The 15,036-nt window shown below is 44.6% G+C and overlaps 1 long non-coding RNA gene across 1 annotated transcript in view; it reads right to left on the reverse strand.

The window, feature by feature from the left end:
• The window catches only part of LOC117092254, a 68,308-nt gene that overhangs the window by 17,881 nt on the left and 35,391 nt on the right, over window positions 1-15,036 (reverse strand). The gene's annotated exons all lie outside the window — the stretch shown is intronic.

A 15,036-nucleotide genomic window follows, 5' to 3' on the forward strand; every position in this document is an offset into this window, starting at 1 on the left:
TCCGTACATGTGAGGTATGTGGAACATGATCAGTGATGGGCTTTACTCCATCTCCACATTCGATGACTCAGCTCACCAGCGCAATAAAAGCTAGGCTTTCACCTTTGTTCTGGGAGGCACTGCTTGGGAACTATCCCCGATGTCCTCCTTACTTGCTGCAAGGCATCAAATCCCCTTGTTAAACCCGCCTTGGCTGTGGTCACTGGACGTCACCCAGCAAGCCATTGAACCCATCTGTCATGTGAGTAACAAAATGAGAAAGAGAACCTTAAGCATTGGGTCTGATTGTCTGACTGATCATCTGAAGACATGGTATGGAGACATTTATTTATTCAACACATAATTGTAGGTGTATACCCTGGGCCAGGAGCTGTCCAAGGTGTGTGAACCCCAAAGGTCCTTCACACCCACATGACCTCAGAAAGACCCCGTGCCCGCCTCATGGACAGAGCACAGCGCAGGCACGGATGGGCGCTCAGTGGAAGTTGTGAGTAAATAAATGACAGCTTAGCACATGCGTTGGTCTAGAAGAGGCGGTGAAGTTAAGTGATGGATAGAAAGTGCTGTTCTCAGAGCCCTCACAAACGCTCTTCTCATAGCCGTGCCTCCAATCAGTCACTGTACGCTCCTTCTGCCTACAGAAATGAAGCCTGGTTTCTTCACCTGGGAACACACCACCAGTGAAAGTCCCTTGGCATCACTGGCATCAATCACCTTGCCTGGTGTAGCTCCCTGGTCTGTCCAAATCCTACTCACTTTTTAAGACATGGCTGCAGGAAGCCTCGTTCCCTGCACCAAGTTCCACTGAGTTGCCTCCTGCCTGTGCACTTCCACTGCGTGTGCTCCTGCCTGTGCCTCCTGCCTTGTGTTCCTGCTGACACCCTCTGTAACTCTCCCTGCCGCCTGCATTACTGTGGACCCAGTGCTCACCTGCCTTTCACCCAGGATTTCAAGCACTTGAAAGCTGGCCTCTTGCACCCCTGGCCAAGACCCTCCCACCTAAGACACAGAGGATGCTCTCACCAGTTCCCCGCTGAGTTTGATTTCTTTATTTTACTCTTAGAAACAGCTTCTTAATGTGTTAGACCTAAACAGCCAAGACACTAGGGGAGGTCATGGTCTCTTAGCAAAAAGGCTTCCTTGTGCCACAGCTCTCTTAGGCATAGAAAGCTGTCTCATGAAACTCAGTGGCAAATCTTCCTGCAACTACTGGTTGTCAGCCTATTAATTCAGCAGCAACTCGCAATGGCCTATAGGGTACTTGCTGGCTCTGTCTTGTTGCCACTCATGCTCAGAGCCCACCACAGCCACCAACATGCCAGTTGTGGGCAAGACAGGACCGGAGACCAAAGGTTTCACAGACTCACCATTGTCATCTGTCACTGTGTGGGGTATGGAGAGTGGAAAGGCAGAGGAAAGAGGATGTCTGGCTTTTCTTTCCCACTGCAATGCAAACATTTCTGTAATTTCTGCAGAGTTATTAGTTAATGTGATATCGTCACTTTGTGTTACCTTTAAAATGCCCAAATTGGGTCAGTTGATGCAGTCTTTCAAATGCGATTGTGCTGAATATATGGTAGCAGCAAATATTCAGGCTCTAATTTGAAAAGTCATCATTATTATGAATGCCTATTCTTGATCAGTATGAACTGGGCCAAATGGCTCTGCAGAGTTTTCCAGATTTTAAGGGTAAGCTCCTGGTCTGCTGGGGAGAGGATGGGGCAAAGGAGAGGGTAAAGAAGAGTCCAGCTATGCTTCAGTGATTCACTTCACTGTTACTTGGTTCATTTAGGTTTTATTGGGGAAACACTTATCATTGACAGCCAGAGAAGCTTCTGGAAAAAACATTCAAGCAATTGATGAATTTTCAAAAAGAAAAAAAACAAAAGTAAACGATGAAGAAAATGACACCAGGATGTGCATCCTTGATTGCAGGAATTCTAAGGTTTCAACTCACACACCAGATCTTACTGATTGAAAACAGCAAATACGCCAGGCGCGGTGTCTCATGCCTGTAATCCCAGCACTTTGGGAAGCTGAGGCGGGTGGATCACTTGAGGTCAGGAGTTTGAGACCAGACTGGCCAATATGGTGAAACCCCATCTCTACTAATAATAAAAAATTAGCCAAGCATGGTGGCACCTGCCTGTAATCCCAGCTACTTGGAGGCTGAGGCCTGAGGCAGGAAAATCGCCTCAACTCGGGAGACAGAGGTTGTAGTGAGCAGAGATCACACCACTGCACTCCAGCCTGGGCTATAGAGCTAGACTCTGTCTCAAAAAAAAAAAAAGAAAAGAAAAAAGAAACCAGCAAGAAAATATTCCATGACTGACCGGTGATGTCTGCCATGGGTGTGGAATGGACAAACGAAGACAAAAAGAAATTCAACTACATCATTAAACAACAAAGAGTCTTAATCCATCAAAAAAGCCTATGAGAAAAAACAAACAAACAAACAAAAAACAGCCTTCACTTACAAATTCTTCTCTAAAACCAAGTATGTTTAATGTTGGAGAGCAGCACATGGTTTCTATTGAGGTTGCTCCAATGAAGAGAGAATTCTGAAGCCGCTGGTGGCCATCTTGCCACCAAGAGGTGAGAAGCTAGCTGAAAATGAAGACAAATCAAGAAAATCAGAGCCAAGACACAGAGAGAGACTAATTTCTAATGATTTCCTTTCCAAACCTGGACCTAACTATCCTTTTGGTCAAAAAGATCCACCCTTGGTCTTTAGTTACATAAGCTTATTTTTTCTCTGTTTACTTAAACCAATATGAATTGGGTTTATGTTATTTGCTACCCAAAGAATCTTAATAAATTTATTAAAAGAGCCGAGAGGGGAATATCTTGTGGGAAGGTCACTTAATTTCTTTTGACTTTGAGTGGTCTTATCTGTCAGTGGAAAATAATGAACTTATCTGTATTTGTTTAATAGGATTGCAGTAGAAACCAGCCAAGATGAAAGATGTCAGAGTTCCTTGAAAAATGTACGTGAAATTTCAAAAATTAAATTCCAGCGGGATATGTGAGTGTGTGTATGTGTGAGTGTGATTCGTGTGTATTCCAAGGAAGAGGACTAGGTGATGTGTATTTCAGATAAGGAGGTAAATAATCCACTACCTTCTGTTTTTGATTTAGGTTTTGGAAGCCCTGGTCCATAGAAACATACTGCTATGTATGTTATTCCTGCCACATCCACCAAAGCCAGGAAATTCTTTTCTTTGTGGAATCCACTTTTCCAATGGAATTTCCAATATGATTGAACACTTTGATTATATATGTTTTTTTTTTTTTTTATGGTGTCTCACTCAGCCTGGTATGCCCAGGCTGGAGTGCAGTGGCGTGATCTCAGCTCACTGCAACCTCCACCTTCCGGGTTCAAGTGATTCTGCCCACTCAGTCTCCAGAGTAGCTGGGATTATAGGCACCCGCCACCACGCCTGGCTAATTTTTGGATTTTTAGTAGAGACGGGCTTTCACTATGTTGGCCAGGCTGGTCTCAAACTCTTGACCTCAGGTGATCCAGCTGCCTCAGCCTCCCAAAGTGCTGGGATTTCAGGCTTGAGCTCCTGTACCCAACCAGATTATATATGTATTTTTGATTATGTATTTTCTTACAGCATTCTGAAATTTTGAACTTAGTGATTTATTCATGTTGCCTGCAATACCCCCTATTTAGCACTGCAATGCTCTGGCAACATTATGGACTATCCCCCAAAAATTCATATCAACATGTGCCTGCACTGGGAGACAGTGTCTTTAAAGAGGTAAGCTGAAATGACATTACTAGGGTGGACCCTAATCCATTATGAATGGTGTCTTTACAGGAAGAGAAAATTTGGACACACAGGGAGAAGACCACAGGGAGGAGATGGCCATCTACAATTCCAGAAAAGCAGCCTCAGAAGAAACCAATCTGCCAACATCTTTATCTGCAACTCCCAACCTCCAAAACCGTGAGAAAATTAATTTCCATTGTTTAAACCAATCAGACTACAGGACTTCGTTATGGCAGCCCCAGAAAATTAATACAGACAGCAAATGGCCAGACGTCCCACTTGAAAAAATGGATCCAGGAACAGAAAAGTAAACGTTGTGGGAATGACGTTTGATGGCACGGTTTTATTCTGCAGCTGCCTACTGGAATGACAACAGAAAACTGTAAGATGGTGTGTTTCAAAATAAGCTCTGCAGGAAACCAGTATGAATGCTGCTTTAAAGAAAAAATTGAGGCGTGTTTTCCTTCCAATTATGTGACCAATTTTAGAATAAGTGTGATGTGGTGCTGAGAAGAATGTATACTCTGTTGATTTGGGGTGGAAAGTTCTATAGATGTCTATTAGGTTCACTTAGTCCAGAACTGAGTTCAAGTCCTGAATATTCTTGTTAATTTTCTGTCTCTTTGATCTGTCCAATATTGACAGTGAGGTGTTAAAGTCTCCCACTATTATTATGTGGGAGTCTAAGTCTCTTTGTAGGTGTCTAAGAACTTGCTGTATGAATCTGAGTGCTCCTGTATTGGGTACATATGTATTTAGGATAGTTACCTCTTCTTGTTGCATTGATCCCTTTACCACTATGTAATGGCCTTCTTTGTCTCTTTTGATCTTTGTTGGTTTAAAGTCTGTTTTATCAGAGACTAGGACCGTGACTCCTGCTTTTTTTTTTGCTTTCCATTTGCTTGGTAAATATTCCTTCATCCCTTTATTTTGAGCCTACGTGTGTCTTTGCACATGAGATGGGTCTCCTGAATACAGCACACAGATGGGTTTTGACTGTTTATCCAATTTGCCAGTATGTGTCTTTTAATTGGGGCATTTAGTCCATTTACATTTAAGGTTAATATTGTTATGTGTGAATTTGATCCTGTCATTATGATGCTAGCTGGTTGTTTTGCCCGATAGTTGATGCAGTCTTCATAGTGTCAATGTTCTTTACAATTTGGTATGTTTTTGCAGTGACTGGTGCCAGTTGTTCCTTTCCATGTTTAGTGCTTCCTTCAGGAGCCCTCGTAAGGCAGGCCTCGTGGTGACAAAATCTCTCAACATTTGCTTGTCTGTGAAGGATTTTATTTCTCCTTTGCTTATGAAGCTTAGTTTGGCTGGATATGAAATTCTGGGTTGAAAATTGTTTTCTTTAAGAATGTTGAATATTGGCCCCCACTCTCTTCTGGCTTGCAGGGTTTCTGCCAAGAGATCCACTGTTAGTCCGATGAGCTTCCCGTTGTGGGGAAAGATGATTAGATGTCTTGGGGCTGCTCTTCTCAAGGACTATCTTTGTGATGTTCTCTATATTTCCTGAATTTGAATGTTGTCCTGTCTTGCTAGGTTGGGGAAGTTCTCCTGGTTAATGTCCTGAAGAGTGTTTTCCAACTTGGTTCCAATCTCCCCATTACTTTCAGGTACACCAATCAAACGTAGATTTGGTCTTTTCAGATAGTCCCATATTTCTTGGAGGTCTTGTTCATTTCTTTTCATTCTTTTTTCTCTAATCTTGTCTTCTCACTTTATTTCATTGAGTTGATCTTTGATCTCTGATCTCTGATATCCTTTCTTCCACTTGATCAATTTAGCTATTGATTCTTGTGCATGCTTCATGAAGTTCTTGTGCTGTGTTTTTCAGCTCCTTCAGGTCATTTATGTTCTTATCTAAGCTGGTTATTCTAGTTAGCAATTCTTCTAACCTTTTTTCAAGGTTCTTAGCTTCCTTGCATTGGGTTAGAACATGCTCCTTTAGCTCGGAGGAGTTTGTTATTACCCACCTCCTGAAGCCTACTTCTGTCAATTCGTCAAACTCATTCTCCATCCAGTTTTGTTCCCTTGCCAGCGAGGAGTTGTGATCCTTTGGAGGAGAAGAGGCCTTCTGGCTTTTGGAATTTTTAGCCTTTTTGTGCTGGTTTCTCCCCATCTTTGTGGATTTATCGACCTTTGGTCTCTGATGTTGGTGACCTTTGGATGAGGCCATGAATGGATGTCCTTTTTGTTGATGCTGATGCTACTCCTTTGTATTTGTTAGTTTTCCTTCTAACAGTCAGGCCCCTCTGCTGCAGGTCTGCTGGAGTTTGCTGGAGGTCCGCTCCAGACCTTGATTGCCTGGGTATCACCAGTGAAGGCTGTAGAACAGCAAAGTTTGGGAAAGTTTGCCTACTCTAATGCCCTCCTACCCAGCCTTTAAAAACTGATTTAAGGATTTTAGGAATCCTAGAGAAAAACAAACCAGTAGTCTCTTATTACAAAGAGAGAAAAATGAATAACCCTTGGACTCAATAAACAGTCTTTAGCCTGCAGCTGAACTGGCATTCCATGGAGCACACTTTCTGGCATGCATACTTAGTGGCACCTCCAATGTGCAGAAAGTCAGCTGGAAGGGGAGTGGAGTTTAGATGAGAAGTGAAGCACGTCATGCTTGGGCAGCCAGCAGGACCCCATCAGTCTGCATGAAAATGCTGCTCAGAGCATAATTTGCAATTGCAAATATATGGAACCAACCCAAATGTCCATCAATCAACAAGTGGATAAAGAAAATGTGGTATACACACACACACACACACACACACACACATACACACATACACATATATGTACATACATACGTACACACACACACACACACCATGGAGCCATAAAAAGGAATGAAATAATAGCATTTGCAGCAATCTAGATGGAATTGGAGACTATTATTCTAAGTGAAGTAACTCAGGAAAGGAAAAGCAAACATTGTATGTTCCCACAACTGGGAGCTAAGACATGAGGACACAAAGGCATAAGAACGACACATTGGACTTTGGGGACTCAGGAGAAAGGGTAGAAGTGGTTGAGGGATAAAAGACTACACACAGGGTACAGTGCACACTGCTTGGGTGATGGGTGAACCTAAATCTCAGAAATCACCATTAAACAACTTATTCATGTAACCACATACCACTTAGTCTCTAAAAACCTATTGAAATAAAAACTAAATTAAAAAAAGAAAAATAATGTTTTTCAGAATAGAGAGGGCACATTTCAATAATTAACACACACCTTAACAGCCGCTCATATCTGCCACACAGACAGGAAATTGTAATTTCTGTATACTGGGGCTTTGCTTATAGCTGTGGTCGGGGTTAACAAAGTACCTGCTTAATTATTGGTAGTTGGGAACACCTGGGGTTGTGCTCACGTGTTCATAGGTCTTACATTCCTCAGAGCTCAGAAACGGCCATGCTCATGTGAGAAAGGGCACTGCGTGTTGGTAGAGGGGAGCAAAGAGGGAGGCTGGGGGAGCAGATTGAGGCCAGATGCTGCAAAGACAGGAATCACCCTCAAGAGACCGGACTTGCTCTGGCAGGGAGTTGGGAAATGATGAAGGGCACTGAGGTGTGAGGGTGGCCTTTGGTTTTAATCAAAAAGAAGCCCATGCCAGCATCTAAGTAATGGCATCAAGGGATCTTAGCACCAAGGGAAGGAATGGGAAGCAGAGGAACTAGAAAGCAGGTGCATTAGGAGAAAGTTCTGACCCAAAGGCTTTGGCCAGGTTTGGGGAATGTGGAGAAATTCAGGGATGAACAGGTTCTTCGTGGTTTGGTGGGACAGAGAGGAGGATGTCTGCCAAGTGCCTGTCACTTGATCAGGGAGTCAAAGGAGAGTAGAGTTTGGACCAAGAGAGGTTCTGCGTTAAACACCAAGTGTTTATGAATCAGAGTAAGAGTTCCCCTTGCTGAATCTGCCTCTTTTATCTTGGCTGTTCCACAACATAGATTCCATTGTACAAATGACCATATGGACATTGTGTGATGTTCTAAGCCAAAAAGTGGCTCTGGCAGTTCCAGCCCATGAGTATCTTTTGGCAAAGTTCTAGTGTGAGAAGGAGTTCCTGCGTAGCGCTGTCTGTCAGACTCAGCTCTGCAGAAAGGCTGGAACCGCAGAGCATGAGGGTACACTGCTCACAGGCAGGGCTCACACATGCTCTGCCTCCACCTCTCATGCCCAAGCAGGCCACACCGACTTTGAGGCACTTCCTTGGCCCTAACATGTTTTAAAATTTGAATCATGCTTCAAGTGATTCTTTTGAGATTGGCAGTGTTGGAAAGTGTCTAAGGAAGGGAACTTAGTTTTAAAACAGTTTTAATTATAGAGATGACAATCGGTACAGATATGTCAGGAAAACATGTTGGAATGTCCTGAGTGACAATGATGATTCCGTGAGCTCAGTTCACATTTCAAGTGCTCTGGCCTCTGACTTCTGGCATTTAGGAACCTGTGAAACATACGAATCTATGCACACGAAAAATCCAGGCACTAAGAACTCAGCCTTGATTAGCCATAAGTGTGCTCTCTGCAGAAGGGGAAAATAACATTTGTAAGGAATATGTTTAACCTATGTAAGAAAATGCATGGTTTTAACATGAAATATAAAAATTGGTGGTGGCACTAATTGTAGTCTCTTTTACCAGTTCATTGAAGTTGGCTCAGCAGGCTCTGTTTCTCCCACTCTTCTCTGGCACCACATTTAACTGTTCTGTGCAGTGTAAGGTCTGCAAAATGAAACAGCACTCCTTTTCAAATAGTGTCTAATGGGAACCTCAGTGATCCAGACCGGCCTCTGAGAAGTTTGAAGAGTTTTCGAGGACAACAATGTCTTGAACAAACTGCGAGGAACACTCCAATTTTGTTTTTAGATGAATTTCCACATGTTTTTCTTCTGCAAGGGTTTTGGAGGGGTAGCATGATGGACTTCTTTGTACAGAATGTTTTCAGAAGTTGCGTTAATGGAGAAATTTCTTTTGGGGCTTAAGTTTCTATTTGCCTTTTGTGACATGGTTTTTAAAAAACAACAAAAAGACCTCATTATCTTCCTCTCCCACAATTGTAGCCGTAGAAAGGAGATAAGGCAGGTCCCACGTGGACCGGTGGCTGGGTGTGCTGCCGGGATAGCTAAGGCGCCCCTTTTACAAACAGTCTTTAACATGCAGTTACACCCGCAATCTCGGTGCTGGGTGATAAGAAGGATTGTATTCATTACACCGTTGAATACAGAAACATATTTCCGAAATAATTTTTCTTGTCTAGAATTACACAGAATTCTGCTGTGTGGCACATTCAAAAGAATTTTTATTAGGAGGGTTCCAATGAACTGCTCAGCGGCAGAGGGACTTTATATTTGATTTGATTTCTCAGAACCAGGTATTGTGGAGAAAGGCATCAGATAACCACGGAGTACTGGTTAAGGGAGGGAAGCCTGTAGGGTTCATGCATTCAAGCCCCGCAGCCAACAAGCATTCACTGAGACTCTCATTCTGGAGTGGAGACCAAGGTGCCTCGAGATCCCAGTGAGTTCATGAGGCTTCCTGCCGCTTGTCTGCTTACATGTGGTTACAGAGGTGGCACAGTCTTTGTTACTGAGGCTGGATGACAATCAGCTCTGCCCAGACCTTCACAACTCATGTATGTGGGCACAGGACTTGGGCATAGAGAGAAACCAAGTGAAAATTTTGTAGTAAAAATTGTGCCGCTGTGGAGAATTCCCCTTTTCTCATTTTGCTTTGGCATAAACAAAGATCTTAAAAACAGTTTAACAGCATGTTGGGAGGCCAAGGTGGGCAGATTGCTTGAGGTCAGGAGTTCAAGACCAGCCTGGTCAACATGATGAAACCCTGTCTCTACTAAAAATACAAAAGTTAGCTGGGGGTGGTGGCATGTGCCTGTAATCCCAGCTACTCAGGAGGCTGAGGCAGGAGAATCGCTTGAAACCTGGAGATGGGGGCTGCAGTGAGCTGAGATCATGCCACTGTACTCCAGCCTGGATGACAGAGTGAGACTCCATCTTGAAAACAGCAACAAAAAAGTTTAAAATACTAGAAAGTCCTATGAGACTATTGTGAGCACCTTTGCAGAAAAACAATCTAGTGGTAGACTCTGAGGCTGGTCAGCAGTGGGTTAATGGTGTCCCCTAAAACAATATGCCCACGTCCTAATCTCTAGAGTCTGTAAGTGTGATCTTTTTTGCAAAAAGAAGTCTTCGCAGATGTAACTGAGTTAAGGGTCTTGAGAGAAGCAGATCATCTTGGTTTAATTTATGGGCCATAAATCCAAGGATAACAGACACAGAGTGAAGAAATGAGGGCCATTGAAAGTGGAGGCAGAGACTGGCGAGAAACTGCCCCAAGCCAAGGGGCACCTGGAGCCACCAGAATCTGAAAGAGGAAAGAATAGTTCTTTTCTAGAGCCTTGGGAGGGAGCATGGCCCTGCCAACATCCAGCTTCTGGTGTCCAGAGCTTTGACAGATCACACTCTGTTATTGAAGCCACCAAGTATGTAAGAATTATCCAACAACAATCTCCAAGGGTGCAATGGTTGAGTCTGCAGATTACATTTGAGAGTTAGAGGATGTCAGAGCTGGAAGGGGTCTCAGTCTCCTCTTAAAGAGAAGATGTTGGACAAGCTACTCCCTTGGACCTGAATTCTAGACCTGCCCTGACACCCACAGGCTAAGTGCTTTTTCAAGAGGCTGGTGGATCCTTTTTTCCAGGTTGCTCTAGCTTGGTCTAGAAAGCTCTCAGGATCTGACCCCAATTGCTTCCCTCCATAACTTCACTTTCCACCCCTACCTCCTGGCCCTCCAGACACAGGAACTTTTCTGAACATGTTCTGATCCTGCTGTTCATATGCTTTTCTCCACACCAGGCCGAGAGAGGGACAAGGCATCCTTTAAACCCAGATCCCTGTCCACTGGCCATTCCCTGATCCTCCAGGTGAGGTCGCTCTTCCCCCGCTCCCTCTGTGCATTGTATGCACTGTGTGGATTCTGACCACACTCTCAGGCTACTGACAAGGCCCTGCAGGCCTGCAGGGTGTGTTCCCAACCTTCCTCCTAAAGTGACCTCTCATCACTCCCACTGCAGCCCCTCAGACGCACCAGGACCCCTCCTGCCACAGGGCCTTTGCACACACTGTACTTTCCCTAAAGTCCTCTACTCCACTTTGCAATGGCCTTGGATTATAGTGAAAATGGTCTACATCTTTGTTGGAATTATTTGTTCAATATCTGTCTTCACTGGGCAGCAAGCCCTGTGGGGCATAGATTAAGACTGATTTTCTCCTAGTGTAGAGCCCAGCATGTAGCAGATCTAACAAGCAAAGACTGTGGGTGACTATACGTTAAATCTATAAAGATGATCCTCCACGACTTTAGGAGCTCCTCAAGGGTAGGGACTTGTTAATTTTATATCTCCGAGATGTAAAGATATAGAGAGAGCCTTTGTAGAAACCATAAACTTTGATGCACTAAAGTCTCTAGAGGCCAGGCATGGTGGCTCACACTTGTCATCCCAACACTTGGGGAGGCCGAGGTGGGAGGATGGCTTGAGGCCAGGAGTTGGAGACCAGCCTGGGCAACATAATGAGACTCCATCTCTACAATTCTTTTTAAATTATTCGGGCATGGTAGTGTGTGCTTGTAGCCCCAGCTACTCAGAGGTTGAAGTAGGAGGATTGCTTGAACCCAGGAGTTCAAGGCTGCAGTGAGTCATAATTGTGCCCCTGCTCTACAGCCTGGGCAACAGAGCAAGGCTCTGTCTCTTTAAAAATAAAAACAAAACAAAAAAACAAAAAAAAGAAGTAACCATCCGTGAAGAGCTTCTCCTTGCCCTTTAGATATGACACCAACTTCTACTGCATCTGCAAACCTTCATGTTCCCTCTGCTCCCTTGGTTTCCATCCTCATCTCTTGCACTTCCCCTTCTGCCAGCCCTGCTTGGCAAGGCGTTCAGCTTTTCACACATTGGCCTCTACCCTGCTTGGGGCCTTGAGCAGGCTCTTCCCTTCCCTTGAAACTCTTCTCCATCCCCTTCCCTGCTTCTTTGTGTCCTGGTTGATTCCCAGCTGTCTTTTCAGGCTTTGAATGTCACTTCCTCAGAGAAAGCTTTGCTGACCTTCCAGTCTAGCTTCCAGTGGCTAGGGACCACCTTCGAGTTTTCCTGCATGGTTTACTGAACTCCTAGCATGCTTTGGCATGTATGTCTTTTGTTTAATGCATGCCTTCCATAAGCTCACAAAGCCAGGCAGAGCTGGATGGTGGTTGTCTGATTTCAAAGATCTCTACTCTTGGCACTTCACTATGCAATGCTCCCTGAAGGAAGGGAAGTGAAAGAAACAGAAAAGCAGAAAGTATGCATGAAGCCTCTGTGGAAGAGGGCCACTGTATGACTTCGGAAGCCGCTGTGGGCCTCTCCCTATCTGGCAGGAGAAGCACACCGCGTCCCAGAGAGCTCAGGGAGGAGGCAAGACACTAGGCATGGCTTTGGTGTGACCCTGGGTTGTCTCCCAGCCTCCTCCCTGGCCCATCCACAGCCCCTGCTTGCCATAGAGCCAACTAGCTTCCGTATGCGGTAGGACATCTTATACCCATTTACCAGAGAAGCAAACCAAGGTGAGCAATGGACAGACCTGGAGCTGCCAGCATGATCGTGTGATTGCAAAGCTCCTTCCAATAACCCTGTGTCGTATAAATTAAGGTGATGGTGTGAGCTGTGTCCAGCACCACTGTAAAACAAAATGCCCTAGAGACAGTGCTGTCAAATGGAGCAACAGACGGGTAGACAGACAGACAGGAAATCATCCCTTTGCTACCACCCAAGATGTTGCTTCCTCTCAGTCCATTTCCCAAATCCTCCTCTCCCGCACCCTATAATCTTGTCAGGGCTTACCTCCTCCCTACACTCTGCGCTTTCATTAATTTCTTATCACCTATCCCTCAGCTGTAATCTAGGACATTGTAAGGACAATTAATTAAAGTGAGAAGGTTCTTAAAAAAAGGTATTGACCTGCAATTCAGCCCTTTCTCTCAGCAAAATCAATCTTCAGATTACAGGTCAAGAGGAGACAGCTTTAAAAACGTGTCCAGCCAATCGGTTCTTCAGATGCGTTCATGAAGTCACACCAGCTGTGTATGAACCTCATTGCATATCCTGCTTTCTGCCTAAGAAAAGCACACCTGACTGAGTACACATGGGAGTGCAGCTTGTTTGAAGAATCTGTTGCTATAGAAAGACAGAAGAAAAAGATAAAATATGTATAAAAGGAAAAAGCATCTATTGATTTATCTATCTATCTATCCATTATATATATATACACACTTCTGGTCGTCAATCCTGAGCAGGGTGTCTGCTGTCAGAGATGGGCAAGGATGGGTGCCAGCCATTGGGGAGCTGTTCCAGGGAGGGAGCCCGACCACTCTCTGGTCTTAGCCAGCCCAGTCAGCACTGGAGAAAGACCTCATTCAATGCTGAAATAGAAGGTGCTAGTGTATGCATTACAATAGCAGGTGAGTAAAACTGTCTGTTGTACAACATGCTGATGTAGGAGCTTTGCAATTATCTAGCCTAATATGCAGATAAGGAAATCAGGGCCCTGGCAGGTACATGACTTGCTCAGTCTTGCTATATGTGGTCCATTCCCAAAACTGAAATTCAGGACCTCTGACACCCAGGCTGGGCTCTGTCCAAGACAAGCTGCCATTTCTCAGGGTAGAAATTAAGAGAAGCAGTCAGGCGTCTTCCTGTCTGACCCCAACACTGGGGTTCTAATCTCCCCTAAACTCACACAGCATCTCCCCAACCACTTTTGCAGAGAGAACAAAAAGAAAGATGTTGATTTACCCGGAAAGCATCTGTCACTAATAGTAACATGCAGCTTTCAGTGAGGGTTAACTGTATCCAGGTGCGGTTCTTATCTTCTTACAAGTATTAGTGCATTTACAAATAAAGTGTGGGAGGCTTAGAAAGGTCAAGTGGTTTGTCTAAGCTCACAGAGCAAGTCAAAGCTGGAACCAGAATTCTGGGATTAGTCTTGTGTTAGAAACAATTCTTTATTGCCTCAATAGACAAGGTGCACATTAATTTGAATTACTTGAGCTAAGCTGAGTGACTTGATTCCTGTTCCTTACATTGATGAGGATGCCAGGCCTGTGCCTGACGACTGCCAGGAGCTTGAGGGCAGAGATAATGGAACAAAGAGAAGTATACGGCAGCAGGGTACCATGAACAAAATCTCTGACTTAGGTCAAACAGAGGCACGGTTGTGTTCTGCCACATCTCGAGAAAAGTTACTGAGGCTCCAAGATCATCAGTTTTCTTATATCTAAAATGGGCATAGTAGGATTAACCTCTTACGGTTCCCAGAGATCTTGGGTTGCTCTGCACACATTTCCAGGAACATGCCAGGCACCTGGGGAGCAGTACAGCTCCTTCATGAGGTCCTCCATCATCATGAACAGATGTTAGTAATCATGACTGACACAGATGCTGCCTAAGGGATGAAGACGGTGGTGATGGTGATGATGAAGGTGTGGTTACACTGCTGCTGTGATGATGGGATGACAGTGAGAATGCAGAAGAAAGAACATGGCACATGTCAGGACCATTTAGGTCGGTGGTTCCCAACTAGGAGTGATTTCACCCACAGGGGATATTTGGCAGTGTCTGGAGACACTTTTAGTTGTTCACACTGTTGAGGGAGGTGCCACTGGAATCCAATCGTGGGTTCAGGGACCTTTTAAAGCACCCTACAATGCATAGGAAAGCCCCCACAAGAAAGAACGATCCAGCCAAAATGTCAGTGGGGCCCAGGTCAAAAAGCCCTGGTCTAGGAGGATGGGAAATCTGAACACTGGAGGTAAGTGAGGAAGCTTCCAGGGGCTTTGTTGACTGCTTAACACATCTCTTTCCGCTACTGCTTTTAACTATACAGGAATCTGCACCTAAAAGGAAGAGGGCAGAATCATCAACTGTTGGGAAGACTATAGTGAAGCCATTCCATGTGACCTCCTCCCTCTACTCACAGTGGCTTGGGTGGGACCAGGGGAAATTGAGGATTGGCAGGTAGATAGCAGGAAAGGGGAATGACGAATGACGAGGGCTGCAATGTTGCAGGGTAAGTTCTGAAATTGTCTGAGAGGTAGTGAGTGATAGAGACCTTTTTCTTGATCTCCCAGTGAAAACTTCAGTAAACACATAACTGCCACTTTTGTAAAGGGGGCTTGCATTTGGGGGCTACAAG

This window comes from Trachypithecus francoisi, unplaced genomic scaffold, assembly GCF_009764315.1.
Source record: "Trachypithecus francoisi isolate TF-2019V2 unplaced genomic scaffold, Tfra_2.0 Lachesis_group12, whole genome shotgun sequence".
Lineage (NCBI taxonomy): Eukaryota > Metazoa > Chordata > Mammalia > Primates > Cercopithecidae > Trachypithecus > Trachypithecus francoisi.